Below are 13,391 nucleotides of genomic sequence, written 5' to 3'. Positions count from 1 at the left end.
ATATATATTAATTTTAATTTAAATTATTTTATCAATAAAAATTAATAATAATCAACTCTATATATTATTAACGGCTATAAGGGTATTTCAGACATTTTGACCAAAAAAAAGTGTTTAAAAACATTATTACCAAACACATCAATAACTTTTTTTTCAGTTTCAGCACTTTTATCCAAACACTTAACTGCTTATTTTAACAATAAGTTCAGCACTTTCAAAAGCACTTTTAAAGAACTTTTTTTCGGCCTATCTAAACGGGCTATATATCTCTTTCTTATAGTAGTAATGCAATGAGTTGCATGTGTTTCTTAACTTCTAATACATTTTACCTTAGATATATTTTTAGTAGCCGTTTGGCCATGAAAATTAAAAAATTTTGAAGTTGGAGTTGGAGTTGTGTTTGGCCATGTCTTTTTGTAAGAATTTTTTAGACTTTTGAAATTTTTCTTTAAATATGATTTTATACCCCCAACTTTTAAAAATCATCAAAATCACCCAACTACTAATTTACCTTCTAACATACAATCAAATGTGATTCTTATATATAGACACTTCCATTACTCAAATCAAGTATGCATTAACGAAGAAAATAGGATCCGAGAACAAAGATTGACAACTAATGACTCTCTTAACAAGCATTAGAACTACAAGAGATAGAATGATTGATTTGAATCATTTTTTTGACGCATTATTAGATACATCATTTATTTTTTGATTTGGATCTTCACTAGGTCCTCACTTGTTCTCAAATAACTTTTCAGTTTTCTCAATTGCAAGAATTAACTCAAGCTGTTGAAACAAAATTGAAGAAAGATAATGCAAAAATGTTCAATCAGCCGAAATGCAAAAATTAAAGAAAGATAATGTAAAAATGCAAAAATTGAAGAAAGATAGAGTTGAAACAAAATTGAAGAAAGATAATGCAAAAATGACTTAGATGCAATCTCAGCCGAAAGATGGTGATATTTTTATATTAATCACTGTTCAATCAGCAATTACAAAAAAAAATTATCATTAACTGCATCAGTGACTAAACACTTAAAAATTTTAAATATTATGAGGGCTTTGTATAAAAAAATTAAAAATTAGGGTTATATGTAATAATAATAAGAGTTGAAATTGGAATTGAAAAATAGTGAAAACAACAAAATTCTGTTTTCACTTTTCAGAAAATAATTTTGAAATACTTTTTGAAATTTTCATGGCCAAACACCACAACTTTAATAAAGTGAAACTTTTTTTTGGAAAAAAGAAAATATTTTTTATGGCCAAATGGCCTCTTAGTCTTTGATCTGATTCTAATATAGGATTTGAAAAATGATTGCAGCGATGGTCATTTCCTCAAAGAAAATTTAATTTGTTTTCCTTTTTCAAAGATCAATCTTTTGAATATTTATTGTTAAAGTATTATAAAAAAATTATTTTTTATACAATAACTAAGGAAAGTTTATTACCTCTCAAAGCGCGGTTAAAATTACTAGTATAATATAAGGAGTTAGGGGGGCCAATACCTACCAAATCAAAGATCTATGAGTTCTCTGTTCAACGCAATAAACCGTTCCAGAATCCGAATTTGGAGTAAAAAGTTATGACTGTTTTACTGAGCACTATTCGGGTTGAAATGGGATTTCGCTATAGCAAAAATTCTGTTTGTATTTAAATCAGCTTCAGCTGTATTTTAGGTCTAAAAATCCAAAATTTTATTCTCCAACGCTAGAGAGGTGATTTTCCAAAGCTTAAGATAAAATTCCTTCGTTGAGGTAAGTTTTTCCATTATTTTCTTCATCTTTTAATCCTTTAACATCTTAGAATCCTTAAAACACCTTTAATGGTGAAAATATTTTGGGAAAAACTCATGGGTGTTTTTAATATGACCTAGAACTGATTCTAAATTATAAATTAAAAATTCCTAACATAAATTTCGTAAACTAAATTATGAATTTTGATGGTTAGGAACCTTGAATTCCGTAAAGATGAGATCTTAAGTATCAAAACTCCATTAATGGAGATGGGTTAAGCTTGAAAGAGCTAATTAATAATTAATGATTAATTAAACTTGGGGAATGATATAGACCTTGAATTAAGGGTAGAATTAGTGGGTTTGAATCCCCAAGATATTTGTTTGAAGAGTAATTATTTAATTACTCTTATAATTGCTTGATTTTTAGATGATTGATTATTCTAAGGCATGAAGGAAAGGAAAGAGCATACTTGTTGCAACTTGCTTCTTCCAAAAGCTTGGCGTCTAATTAGGCTAGGTTTAATGAGTAGAAGATTGTGTTATTTTATATTTTCATAATTTAGAATTGATGAAAGAAAGCATGTCTAAGCTTGCGGGTATGGATTTGAGGTGGATAAAGACACGAGAACTTAACTTTAATCCCGAAAACTATATTATTCATTAATTATGTGACATTTATAATATTATGTGCTAGGTGCCCGCAATGAGATTATTGTAAATGAAGGATGTGGACATGATAGTTCTTAGTTGTTCTGGTGATGGACCTAGTTGAGTTATAATGATATTAAGTTGTATGTGTTGGACAATAATATGGTGAGGAGAACCATGCTAGGATTAAGTTTTGATGAGCATAGTAATAACTAAAAGATAGATGACTTGAATTAGTATGATGATTGTATTATATGGAAAGAGGTAGTGACATTTTAATAATTAATGAGTAAGTAATGGTCCAATAGTGACTTGTATGCTTAAGTGTGAAATTGTGACTTATTTTGTGATATTCTTGTTTTGGTATTGATAAAAACACTTTATCTATTGAATGCCCATGGGAGGCTAAATTGGTGATTATGGTGATTTATCGAATTGTGCCTATGAGAGGCTTGTTTGATAATGATAACTCCTTGAATTAATTTCACGAATGACTTGTTGATGATCGTGATAAATTATTGAAATAATGTCTGTGAGAGGGTCAAAATATTGATAAATGAAAGCACTTGATCGAATTTATTTATGATTTTACGTGAACTTATAAATTTAGTACGTCGTATTGCATCACGAAAGATGGTGTGAATTTAATAAAATATATATAATATGGTTATGGAGTATTGGATACTACGCCGGTTACAGATATGAATATTGATATTACTTATTTATGGAAGATCGGGTACCGAATCGGTATGAACATGAATATTGATAATATTTATTTATGGAGGATTATTGATAATATTTATTTATGGAGGATAGGGTACCACGTCGGTATGGATATAAATATTATATTACTTATTTATGGAGGATCGGGTACCGCACCAGTATGAATATGAATATTAATAATATCTATTTATGAAGGATCGGGTACCACGCCGGTACGGTACATGGACTAAGATTGTCCCATCCAGGTCATGACTAGTTGGGCAAAAATATGTCACGGTCCAAAAATGAGGGTCATGATGGCACTTGTCGAGGCATACCTTGACAAGTAAGCCTATCAGCCAAACTGATATGAAAATAGAAGAAGACAGAAATATCCCAAGGTAAGGCTTCTAGAACGAAGCCGAACCATATAAGTAATCATAAAAATGCGGAAATAACTTATCCAAAATACTAATCATGCCCAAAACCAGGTATCAATAGTGTAAGAACTACTAATACAATCTAAGAGTCAAATACATTAAAAAAATAACCACAAAAGAATAATAACTGTCTCTGAATACTAATAAGAACATAACTACTATAGAAAGATAGAGGTGAACTACAGATGCATGAATGTCCAACCACTACCTTGGAAGCTCCAACAATCGCCCGAGTCAATCAAGCTGAGGCGCACTTGATCTAGGACCTGGACCGAAAGGGCACAGTAGGCATGAGTACGGTCCACTTGTACTCAGTAGGTATCATAGGCCAGCCAAGCAAAGTAGTAAATAAAGCATACAAAATACACACTACGGGAACGTCACCTGCAATCAGAAAATGTCCCACAACGGTAGCCCACACTACTTGCACTAACAATTCTAATATATCTCACATATATTGCAACATCACACCAAGATAAAATAAAAGTATGTATTATATCACATATAAGAAAAAAACGGGGAATATGCATATTCATGATCATCAAATACAAGTAAAAGAAGATACGACAAATACATAGATGACAAGTCAATATGCCAATACAACAGAACATAATACAATAAAGTAAGTGCAATGTATATGATGATGATGATGATAATAATGCACGAGGTCGTCGCACAACCTCCAGGATCATCGTACAATCATTGTATACACCGATGGAGCTAAAGTTTCCCGACATAGGAACCATGGTGGTTCATCAACCTGTATATAATCCACACATCTCATATCTTCTTTTCGGCACATTTCTTGGAAAAGGGTTTTATAAGGTGTTGCAAGATCTCCTAAAAAGGTATTGCTAATATTTCTCAGATGTTGCCATGATGGTACCAATATTTCATGAATGAGTATGATATAAAGATGTAATGCTCACAACTAATCATAATGAGTCTTTCCAAAAACAACCACATGATATATTTCCACAACCAACCATAAAGATATATTTCCACAACCACATGAGCCAATATCTACTCATTATTTCTATATCATCCATGAATTTTCACATGTCTCATTTGCCAATGAAGTATTAATATAATCATAATACACCAATACCAATCACTCCCACACTTCAAAAATATCATAATGTAACTATGGAGAGGGGTAAAACTATCAAATCACACAAAATAACAAATATCACATAGTTCATCAAATTTTTAGGTCTTTACATCATCCACCACAAAAAATATAGTTTGTTCTCAAACTAAGGCAAGGAAATACCTGAATCAATGAAGAGATGAGGATAAGAACTACTGTAATACCCTGAAAATCCAAACGAAAGATAGAGTCATGTTTCAAGATCACGCGTAGCACATTATGGTCCTTTGGTAGATTTATAAGTTAGTTTGATGTATATTAAGGTCCCAAACAACTCCTAGCTATTTGGTGAATCAAAATATCTTATACCGATTGAGTTTTCAATAAGAATGTTGCTTTAGTCAACTTTAAACGAGCATAACTTTTTCTCTACTTAGTATTTTCCAGTTAAAGATCCACTAAACTGTAGGAAATTGAATAAGCTTTCCAAAGATGTCAATTTCTCCCAAATACGATACTCGGTGATAAGTTATGGCACTTTTATTGAAAGTAGTAGCTCAATACGAGCAGCACCGCATCGCGGTGGTAAGCCAAATGGTACTCGTCAGTTTCCAGTGAATCACCACTATAGTATCGCATTACAGTGAAACCCCAGTTACCAATTGACATTTTCCAGTGAGGTATCGCAATGGTACAACATCGCGGTAAAGTTCCAGTTCGCAATTTTCATTTTCCAGTGGCGTAACGTGATGGCACCACATCACGCCATTAGACGAAATAGGGATTGTCAGTTTCTAGTGGCCCAACGTGATTTCACCGCGTCCCACCAAAGGGAAAAATTAGGATTTCAGCGATGAAAATTTTAATTATTTCCAGGGGTAATTTGGTATTTTTCAGCAGCCATAATCAGTCTAAAACACGTTAATTAATCTCTAAAAGATGATTTAGTCATTGTTCATTCCAATTTTTCCCAAATTAAGAACATTCTTTATTAAATAGAAAACCCTAGCCCTCAAGAATCAATAATAAATATCAAGAACACTACCTAGAAACTTCAAGAATTCAATTATCCAGGTATGTTTGGTGTTCATCCTTAGGTTTTCTTCCACTCTTGGAGTTCAAGAACCCATTTGCAAGATTTAAATTATGATTTATATTCTTAAATTGAATTGTGTTCATGCATGTGTTGATTTTATGGGTTTTAGACCAAGAAGATTATGAATTTCAAGAAAATAAACTAGTTTGTGTGTTTATTTATGTACTCCTCATGTCATAACCCACGAATTGTGAATTGAATGTTGTAATCATGATAATCCCATGTTATTTTCCTAATGTTCAAGAACCATGATCTCCAAGTGTTTGATAAAATGCCTATGTGAATTATTTGTGCATGACATCCTAATTGTAATGCTCTAAACTTGTGATATGGCTCCTTTAATTATGCTATCGTGTCATGGGGGTATTGTATACCCAAAATTTAGCTACTTACTTAGTTTCCAGTCGCACTAGAATGATCCCGTAGTATTTCAAATAATCACCTTCGATCAGTTAATAGAATCATCGTGAGTTCTATTAAGATTAATACAGTCTAGTGATCAGTGTCAGTTCAGTTGGGAGTAGGATTCAACACCGAGCGAACCCAGGGATGGGGGCATTCCTACCAGTAAAGAGTTTGACCCTTAGTAGCAATCCCTGAGTTACAAAACTACGTAGCCAGCATAGGGTAGTGGTTCTCCTGCCAAACTAGGGTTGACACAATCATATATAAATTTCATGAGTCTTCCTGCTAGATTAGGGTTGACACAATATTGTTAGTATCCCGTGGCAAGGTGCTAACACCCTTCCAACTGGGGTCATAGGTTGGACCCCAAATAGATCTATAATCTGGGTATATTGGTTAGATGAACACTCCCTATAGTTATAATTTCAGTCTCAGTAATCAGTAAAGAACTCAGTCAATTCTACAAGACTATGGCTATCAGTTATCAGTTACTCAGCCATCAAAATTTAGTACTCAGTGTCAGTATAATCTCAGATACATGATGTATACCTATATATACAGTATTGCATATTTAGTATGTTTAGTAGTTACAGTTTTGCATGTACTCTCATCCACTTACTTTATGATGCTCATTTAGTCAGTCATCATCTCATGCACATGAGCCCATACATATCAGCCTAACATCACCTAGTATACAAGTACATTCAATGTACTGGCGCATACTCTCTCTTTGTGCTATGATGTCTAATATCATAGGTTTGGATGCTCAGGTTCTTGACCGTACTTAGCCAGACCAGCCTATCAGTCGCAGCTATAGTAGTGATTCCTCATCCATCGAGGACACGATATTTATTTAGTCATTATGTTATTCAGTATTTCAGTTATTTTTTATAACAGTTGTGAGTTAGTTGGGGCCTATCCCATCAACTCTTTTATTTCAAATATATAGAGGCTTTTCAGACATTATTAGTTAGCAGTTATTCTACAGTTGTATTCATTTTTGATTCAATATTATGAACCTTATGGCATTATTAGTTTTTAATTCTGCATATGTTTCATGAATATTAGTCGGTGCTCACAGCAGGTATCAGTCATGGGATAGCTTGTGGTCCTTCGGGGTCATAAGCACCATGTGTGTAATGCTTTAATTTTCTGAACTAGAATGCTACACGGTGCTCATGACCCCGAGGGACCACAAGCTAACCCATGACTAATATCTTTACCTGTACACTGCATAATATATGAATATAAATGTGAAAACATGAACTGAAAGGCCATAAGGTTCAATACTGAACATAATCTGAATAATAACAATGTTTGAATAAAGTGGTATCATAATACCAAAACAAAACAAAAATACTAAAGTCTGAATCTAGTCTGTAATCTAGTCTGAAAGCCTCTAACTATCTGAAGTAAGAAGTGGAAGGAACATGTCTCCAACTAACTCCCGACTACTGAAAGCCAAACTAAAATACTGTAGTAATAAAGTAGTAATCATGTCCTCGAAGAATGAGGACTCACTGCTAACTCTGACTACTGAAATTTGTAATACTATTACTGCTCTGAAACTCATGCCTCTAAACCTATGGTGTAACATAAGAGAAATAACCATAGCACAAATGCATTAGTATGTCTAAATATACTGAGTATACGAGTGAGGTAGGCTAAATGCAAAGGGGTTTATATGCATGAACAATGTGGACTAATATGAATATGAGAATACATACATGCGTAAGTAATTAACACTGAGCTTGTAGTGATACTAACTACTGAGTCTGAATACTGACAACATGAGTTTACTGATACTGAGATACTAAATAGATAACGACTCTGCCTGACAGTTTGAATTATGAAGAACTGGTATGAATGACTGTGTCTTATAGTCCTGAACTGAATACTGATAACATAAGCTATGACGACTGATATAACTGATATGTCTGTGATGACCGGCCTAACCGATGTAACTGATATTGAGCGACTGTATCTGACAGTCTAAATCTTTTAATAATGATTAAGAGTGACTAAGCTTGAGATCAGGCCTAACTAACGGGTGATCTCTGGAACTGATATAGAGAATACTCAACTGAATCTGAGACTGAGATCAAGCCTATCTGATAGGTGACCTCTATAAGTACTGATACTGAATAACTTTATATTAGACCAAGCCTATCTAGCAGGTGGTCTATGAATCTGTGGAACTATCTAAGTTCCTTACTGAGATTGATGACTGTATTTGACAGTCCTAATTTTTGAGTTCTACTCTAAAGACTGATACTAAAACTGTAATGTGGGAGTGCTCACTTAACCGATATACCCCAAATCTAAACTAGTGGTGTCTAACCTGTAATCTCAGCTGGAAGGGTGTCAATACCATGCCTTGGTTAAAGACCTCTCTGATCAAGCCTATCAGACGGGTGAACCTCGTAGGAAGTCAAGCCTAAGGTAGTATAATAGTCAAGCCTCTTTGACGGGTGACAAACCATTTTCTGACTGGTGACTCCTACATCCTGCACTGGCTACGCAGTTCTGGAGTTCAGGGATTGCTCCTAATGACTACATCTCTGACGGGGAGCCGCCATCTCTGCACTCGCTTGGTGCTAGCTCCTACTCCCAACTGAAAGACTCTGAACTGATTCTTAAAACTTGTACTTGATTTGAACTGAAGCTGTTATTGAGTTTCTTACTTGACTGAGCTGGCTGAGTTTACTTGGTTTTGTTATTTAACGGAATACTACTGAATCTATTATCTGACTGAATGATACTAAGTTCTAAATTAATTTCTTGAATGCTACTGAGATCTGAGCTGAGTACAGAACTGAAGATGGAATGATAATGATACGTAGATTACTGAGATTTCTTAAGTTCTATAATTATTTGAGAGTTCTGAATTCTGTAACTGACTGAGTTCTACTGATCATAGCACGACTGAGATTATCTTGAGACTAACTCGGCTCTAGACACAGTTATTTTTTTGGGTACAAGTACCTCCAGGACTCTATGGAAGGAAACTGACACACATGATACTTCATGATCATAGGAATAACATCCACAATTCATAATATCATAAGTAGGGGATTTCATACTACACATGGTTCTCAATACCTTATACATGAAAGGGAATACGTATAACATGGGTATACTTGCATACCTCAATATCATGGACATTCCATATCACAACAACAACTCATAACAATAAGACATATCAATAACATGAAATTCATGTGGAAACATAAAGAATAGAACATGGGCTTGTCATTTAAGCACTATTAAGTCATAAAAACATGGTAATCCATCCAAAATTCATGGGTTTCAACTAACCTACTAACATGATTCATGAAAAACACATCAAGATACAACCTTGAATCCAAACAACAATCATCAACATGAACATAGTCATAACACAACAAGGAAATCACAAATTATAATTTAAAACATGATTCTTGAGCTCCATGGATGAAAGAGATCCATGGATGAACACTACACATACCTTAGAAAGGAAACTTTGATGAGTTGCTGGAGAGTTCTTGGATTGGTGAACTTAATTCTTGATTATCTTGGAAAAAGGCTTGAATCTTTCTTTTGGGAGATGATTTTAATAAAAACCCTAATATTGTGGTTGAAAGTGTAAAAGAGGGTTTTTGAGATGTTAAACTACAGAAAAATAGAAGAAAGTTACGTCCCTTGAGGGTTTTAAGTTGTGGGAGGTGAAGGATAAAGACCAAAATACCCTTACTAAACCGCTTCCCAATTGCTGAAAATCTAAGGCTGACAACATTTGTGATAGACAGTCAGACTTGTGATAAGTCATCACAAATGTCACCACTGGGGGGCTAGAATTGATAGATTTCTGCCTAGGGCTGACGACATTCGTGATAAGTCATCACACTTGTGATAACTTATCAGAAATGTCATCACACTTATGATAACTTATCAGAAATGTCATCACTGGGGGATGGATTTTGCCTAAGGCTGACGACGTTTGTGATAAGTCATCACACTTGTGATAAGTTATCACAAATATCGTCACTCAGTTTTCCAGGCTGACATGCTGGAGTAAAATGGGTATCACTTTTTGATTCGGTGTTGGATTTGGATGAAATTTGTATAGTTGGAAATATAATTCAAAGAAATTTCATATGACATATAGTAGGTCCTCTAATTATATATATACAAGGAGTTATGGTCGATTGAAGTTGACATAAGTTTTGACGCTCACTAAAACTTGAACGATAGGAAAGCTTTCAACTTGTCCTTGAGTTAGAAGACCTCTATGATCTAAATTCATGCTCAAATAGATTCCCACACTATATAATTGATTAACACACTAAATTTACATAGGATTCGAGGCTTTTGGAACATCTACGCATATGAATGACGGATTTTTAATCTAGTCCGAAATGTGGGGTGTTATAGTGTGACACCCAAGGTGTAGTCTTAGGGCATTACAAACTTAGTATCAGATCCTAAGGTGATAAAATGTCCTAGGAAGTCTGAAAGCCACGTCAAGTAGAGTTTTGTGCATAAGTGTGTAGCGTGCCATACTTATGGGCAAAAGGCTATGAGATGTTTTAGGAAAAGTTCCCTTTTTTAGTATTCATATCATACGAGTGATCATGGGATCAAGTTAAACTCTTTATCTAATTCAAATTTACTTTCTATAATAGAACATGCCTCCCAAAAAGACAAACGAAAGAAGAAACATAAACCAGTCAGTACTTCCGCCTGTTCAGGAAGATCCCCTAAATGAGCATATTTCTCATGCAGAGTTCAGAGCTATATTCACTACTCTAGATCACTCTATAGCGGTGTATAATACTCAACCAACCATTTTTTTGGCCAACCCAGTGTCCAATACCACAGCAGCTTAAATTCAGGACTTCACCCGAATGAACCCTCATTTATTTTAAGGGTCTAAGTCTGAAAAGGACCTATAGTAATTCCTTGACATGGTGCTGAAGGTAATAGATATTAAGGGGGTAACTGCTAGTGAGAGTGCTAAGTTAGCTGCCTATCAGCTGCAAGATGTGGCTCATACGTGGTTTAACCAGTAGAAAGTGGATAGGGGCACAGATGTAGGACCCATTGAATGAGAGAAGTTTTCTACTGCCTTTATAGATAAGTTCTTCCCGCTGGAGTTGAGTGAAGCTAGGGTTTTAGAGTTCATTAACTTAAAGCAGGGTAGCATGACAGTAAAGGAGTATTCTCTCAAGTTTACTTAGTTGGCCAGATATGCTGCTCATGTGGTAGCTGATAGTAGATCTAAGATGAGTAAGTCCAAGTCCAGTATATCTGACAGTATGGTCAAGGAGTACAGGACTGCAATGCTGATTAAGAAGATGGACTTTTCTAGGTTAATGGTCCATGCTCAACAGATTACAGAACATAAGACTAGAGAGAAAGAGAGGGAGTGCAAGAAGGCTAGAATAAGTAGTTTCAGATTCGCTCAGCCAAAGTCAGAAGGAGGTAACCGTCCTCAGTTTTGCCTAAAATCTTCAGTACCAACTTTGTCTTCAGCTAGTGCGCCGATGCCCAAGTTCAGGAATGATAATAATGATAGGGCTCCAGGCTCTAAAACTCAGGGTAGTTTAAATAGTGCTCTAACAAATCCTTTTTGCTAGAAAGTGGTAGAAACCATTAGGGTGTTTGTAGATTCGGTAGTGACGTATGTTTTGGGTACATTAAGCCAGGCCATATAATTAGGGAATGTCCTCAGGTGGATTCACAGGGTCAACATAATCGTCCCCCAATTTATTTTGGTCGCCCATCTTAGCAGGTTACCGCTTTTAGTGCCACCAGTAAGCAGGGCCCAAATAGGCTATATACACTTTAATCCCAGCAAGATCAGGAGAGTTCTCCTGATGTGGTTACTGGTATATTACAAATATATCATTTATGTATTAATGCTTTGTTAGATCCTAGAGCTTCTATGTCTTTCGTAACTCCTTATATAGCTATCAACTTTGGGTCAATCCCAAAATCTTAGTAGAGACTTTCGTAGTTTCTACCTCAGTGGGTAAGTTTATCATAGCCCGACGGGTATACAGGAACTGTCTGCTTATGGTGTCTCAGAAAGTTACTTTAGCAGATCTTGTGGAGCTAGAGATGAAGGATTTTACCATCATTCTCGGCATGGATTGGCTCCATTCATGCTATGCTTCAATTGATTATAGAAACAGAGTAGCTCATTTTCAGTTTTCAAATGAATCAGTCCTTGAATGGAGGGCTAGTACCACAGCACTTAAGGGTCAACTTGTTTCATATCTTAGAGTGAGAAGAATGATATCCAAGGGGTGTATTTACTATCTTATATGAGTCGAATAATTAAATTCTGAGACTCCTAATCTTGAGTCAGTTTTAGTAGTGAGGGAATTTCCAAATGTGTTCCCTGAATATCTTCCTGGAGTTCCTCCCGAAAGGGAAATTGACTTTGAAATAGACTTTCTTCTAGATACTTAGCTTATCTCTATTCCTTCATATAGAATAGCTCTAGCTGAATTCAAAGAATTAAAGGAACAATTGAAAGATCTCTTAGACAAAGGATTCATTAGGCATAGTGTTTTCCCATGGGGCACACCAGTTCTATTCATGCAAAAGAAAGACAGTTCTCTTAGAATGTGTATCGACGACCGTCAGTTGAACAAAGTTACAATCAAAAACAAGTATCCACTTCCCAGAATTAATGACTTATTTGACCAACTTCAGGGTGTTAGTTATTTCTCTAAGATAGACCTCAGATCTTACTATCATTAGCTCAGAGTCAGAGAATATGATATTCTAAAAATAGCTTTCAAAACTCAGTATGGTCACTTTGAATTTCTAGTCATGTCCTTTGATATCATGAATTCCCCAATAGACTTTATGGACTTGATGAACCGAGTGTTCAAGTAGTACTTGGATATGTTCATCATAGTCTTCATTGATGACATCTTTGTCTACTCTCGTAACAAAAATGATCATGCGAACCACCTTAGAATAGTATTGAAGACTCTTAGAGCCTATCAGTTGTTCGCTAAATTTAGTAAGTCCAAATTTTGGCTAAGATCAGTAGATTTCATTGAGCATATTATTTTTGGTGATGGAATTTGAGTGGATCCTTAAAAGACTAAGGCGGTGAGAAACTAGCCCAGACCCATCTCTCCATCAGATATCAGGAGTTTCTTGGGTTTTGATAGCTATTACCGATGGTTTGTTGAAGGATTATCATCTATTGCATCCCCCATGTCCAAATTGACTCAGAAGAAAGTTAAGTTTCAGTGGTCAGATTCTTAT

General features: G+C 35.0%; 1 non-coding gene across 1 annotated transcript; it reads right to left on the bottom strand.

Moving 5' to 3' along the window:
- Window positions 1-938: 938 nt before the first annotated feature.
- On the bottom strand, window positions 939-1,023 carry LOC124887546. Its single transcript, XR_007045315.1, has one exon. It is a non-coding gene; the product is annotated as a small nucleolar RNA Z196/R39/R59 family (small nucleolar RNA).
- Window positions 1,024-13,391: the final 12,368 nt, after the last annotated feature.

This window comes from Capsicum annuum, chromosome 9 (assembly GCF_002878395.1).
Source record: "Capsicum annuum cultivar UCD-10X-F1 chromosome 9, UCD10Xv1.1, whole genome shotgun sequence".
NCBI lineage: Eukaryota > Viridiplantae > Streptophyta > Magnoliopsida > Solanales > Solanaceae > Capsicum > Capsicum annuum.
The sequence above is the reverse complement of the archived record's forward strand: the minus strand, read 5'-3'. Positions and strand labels throughout refer to the sequence as shown.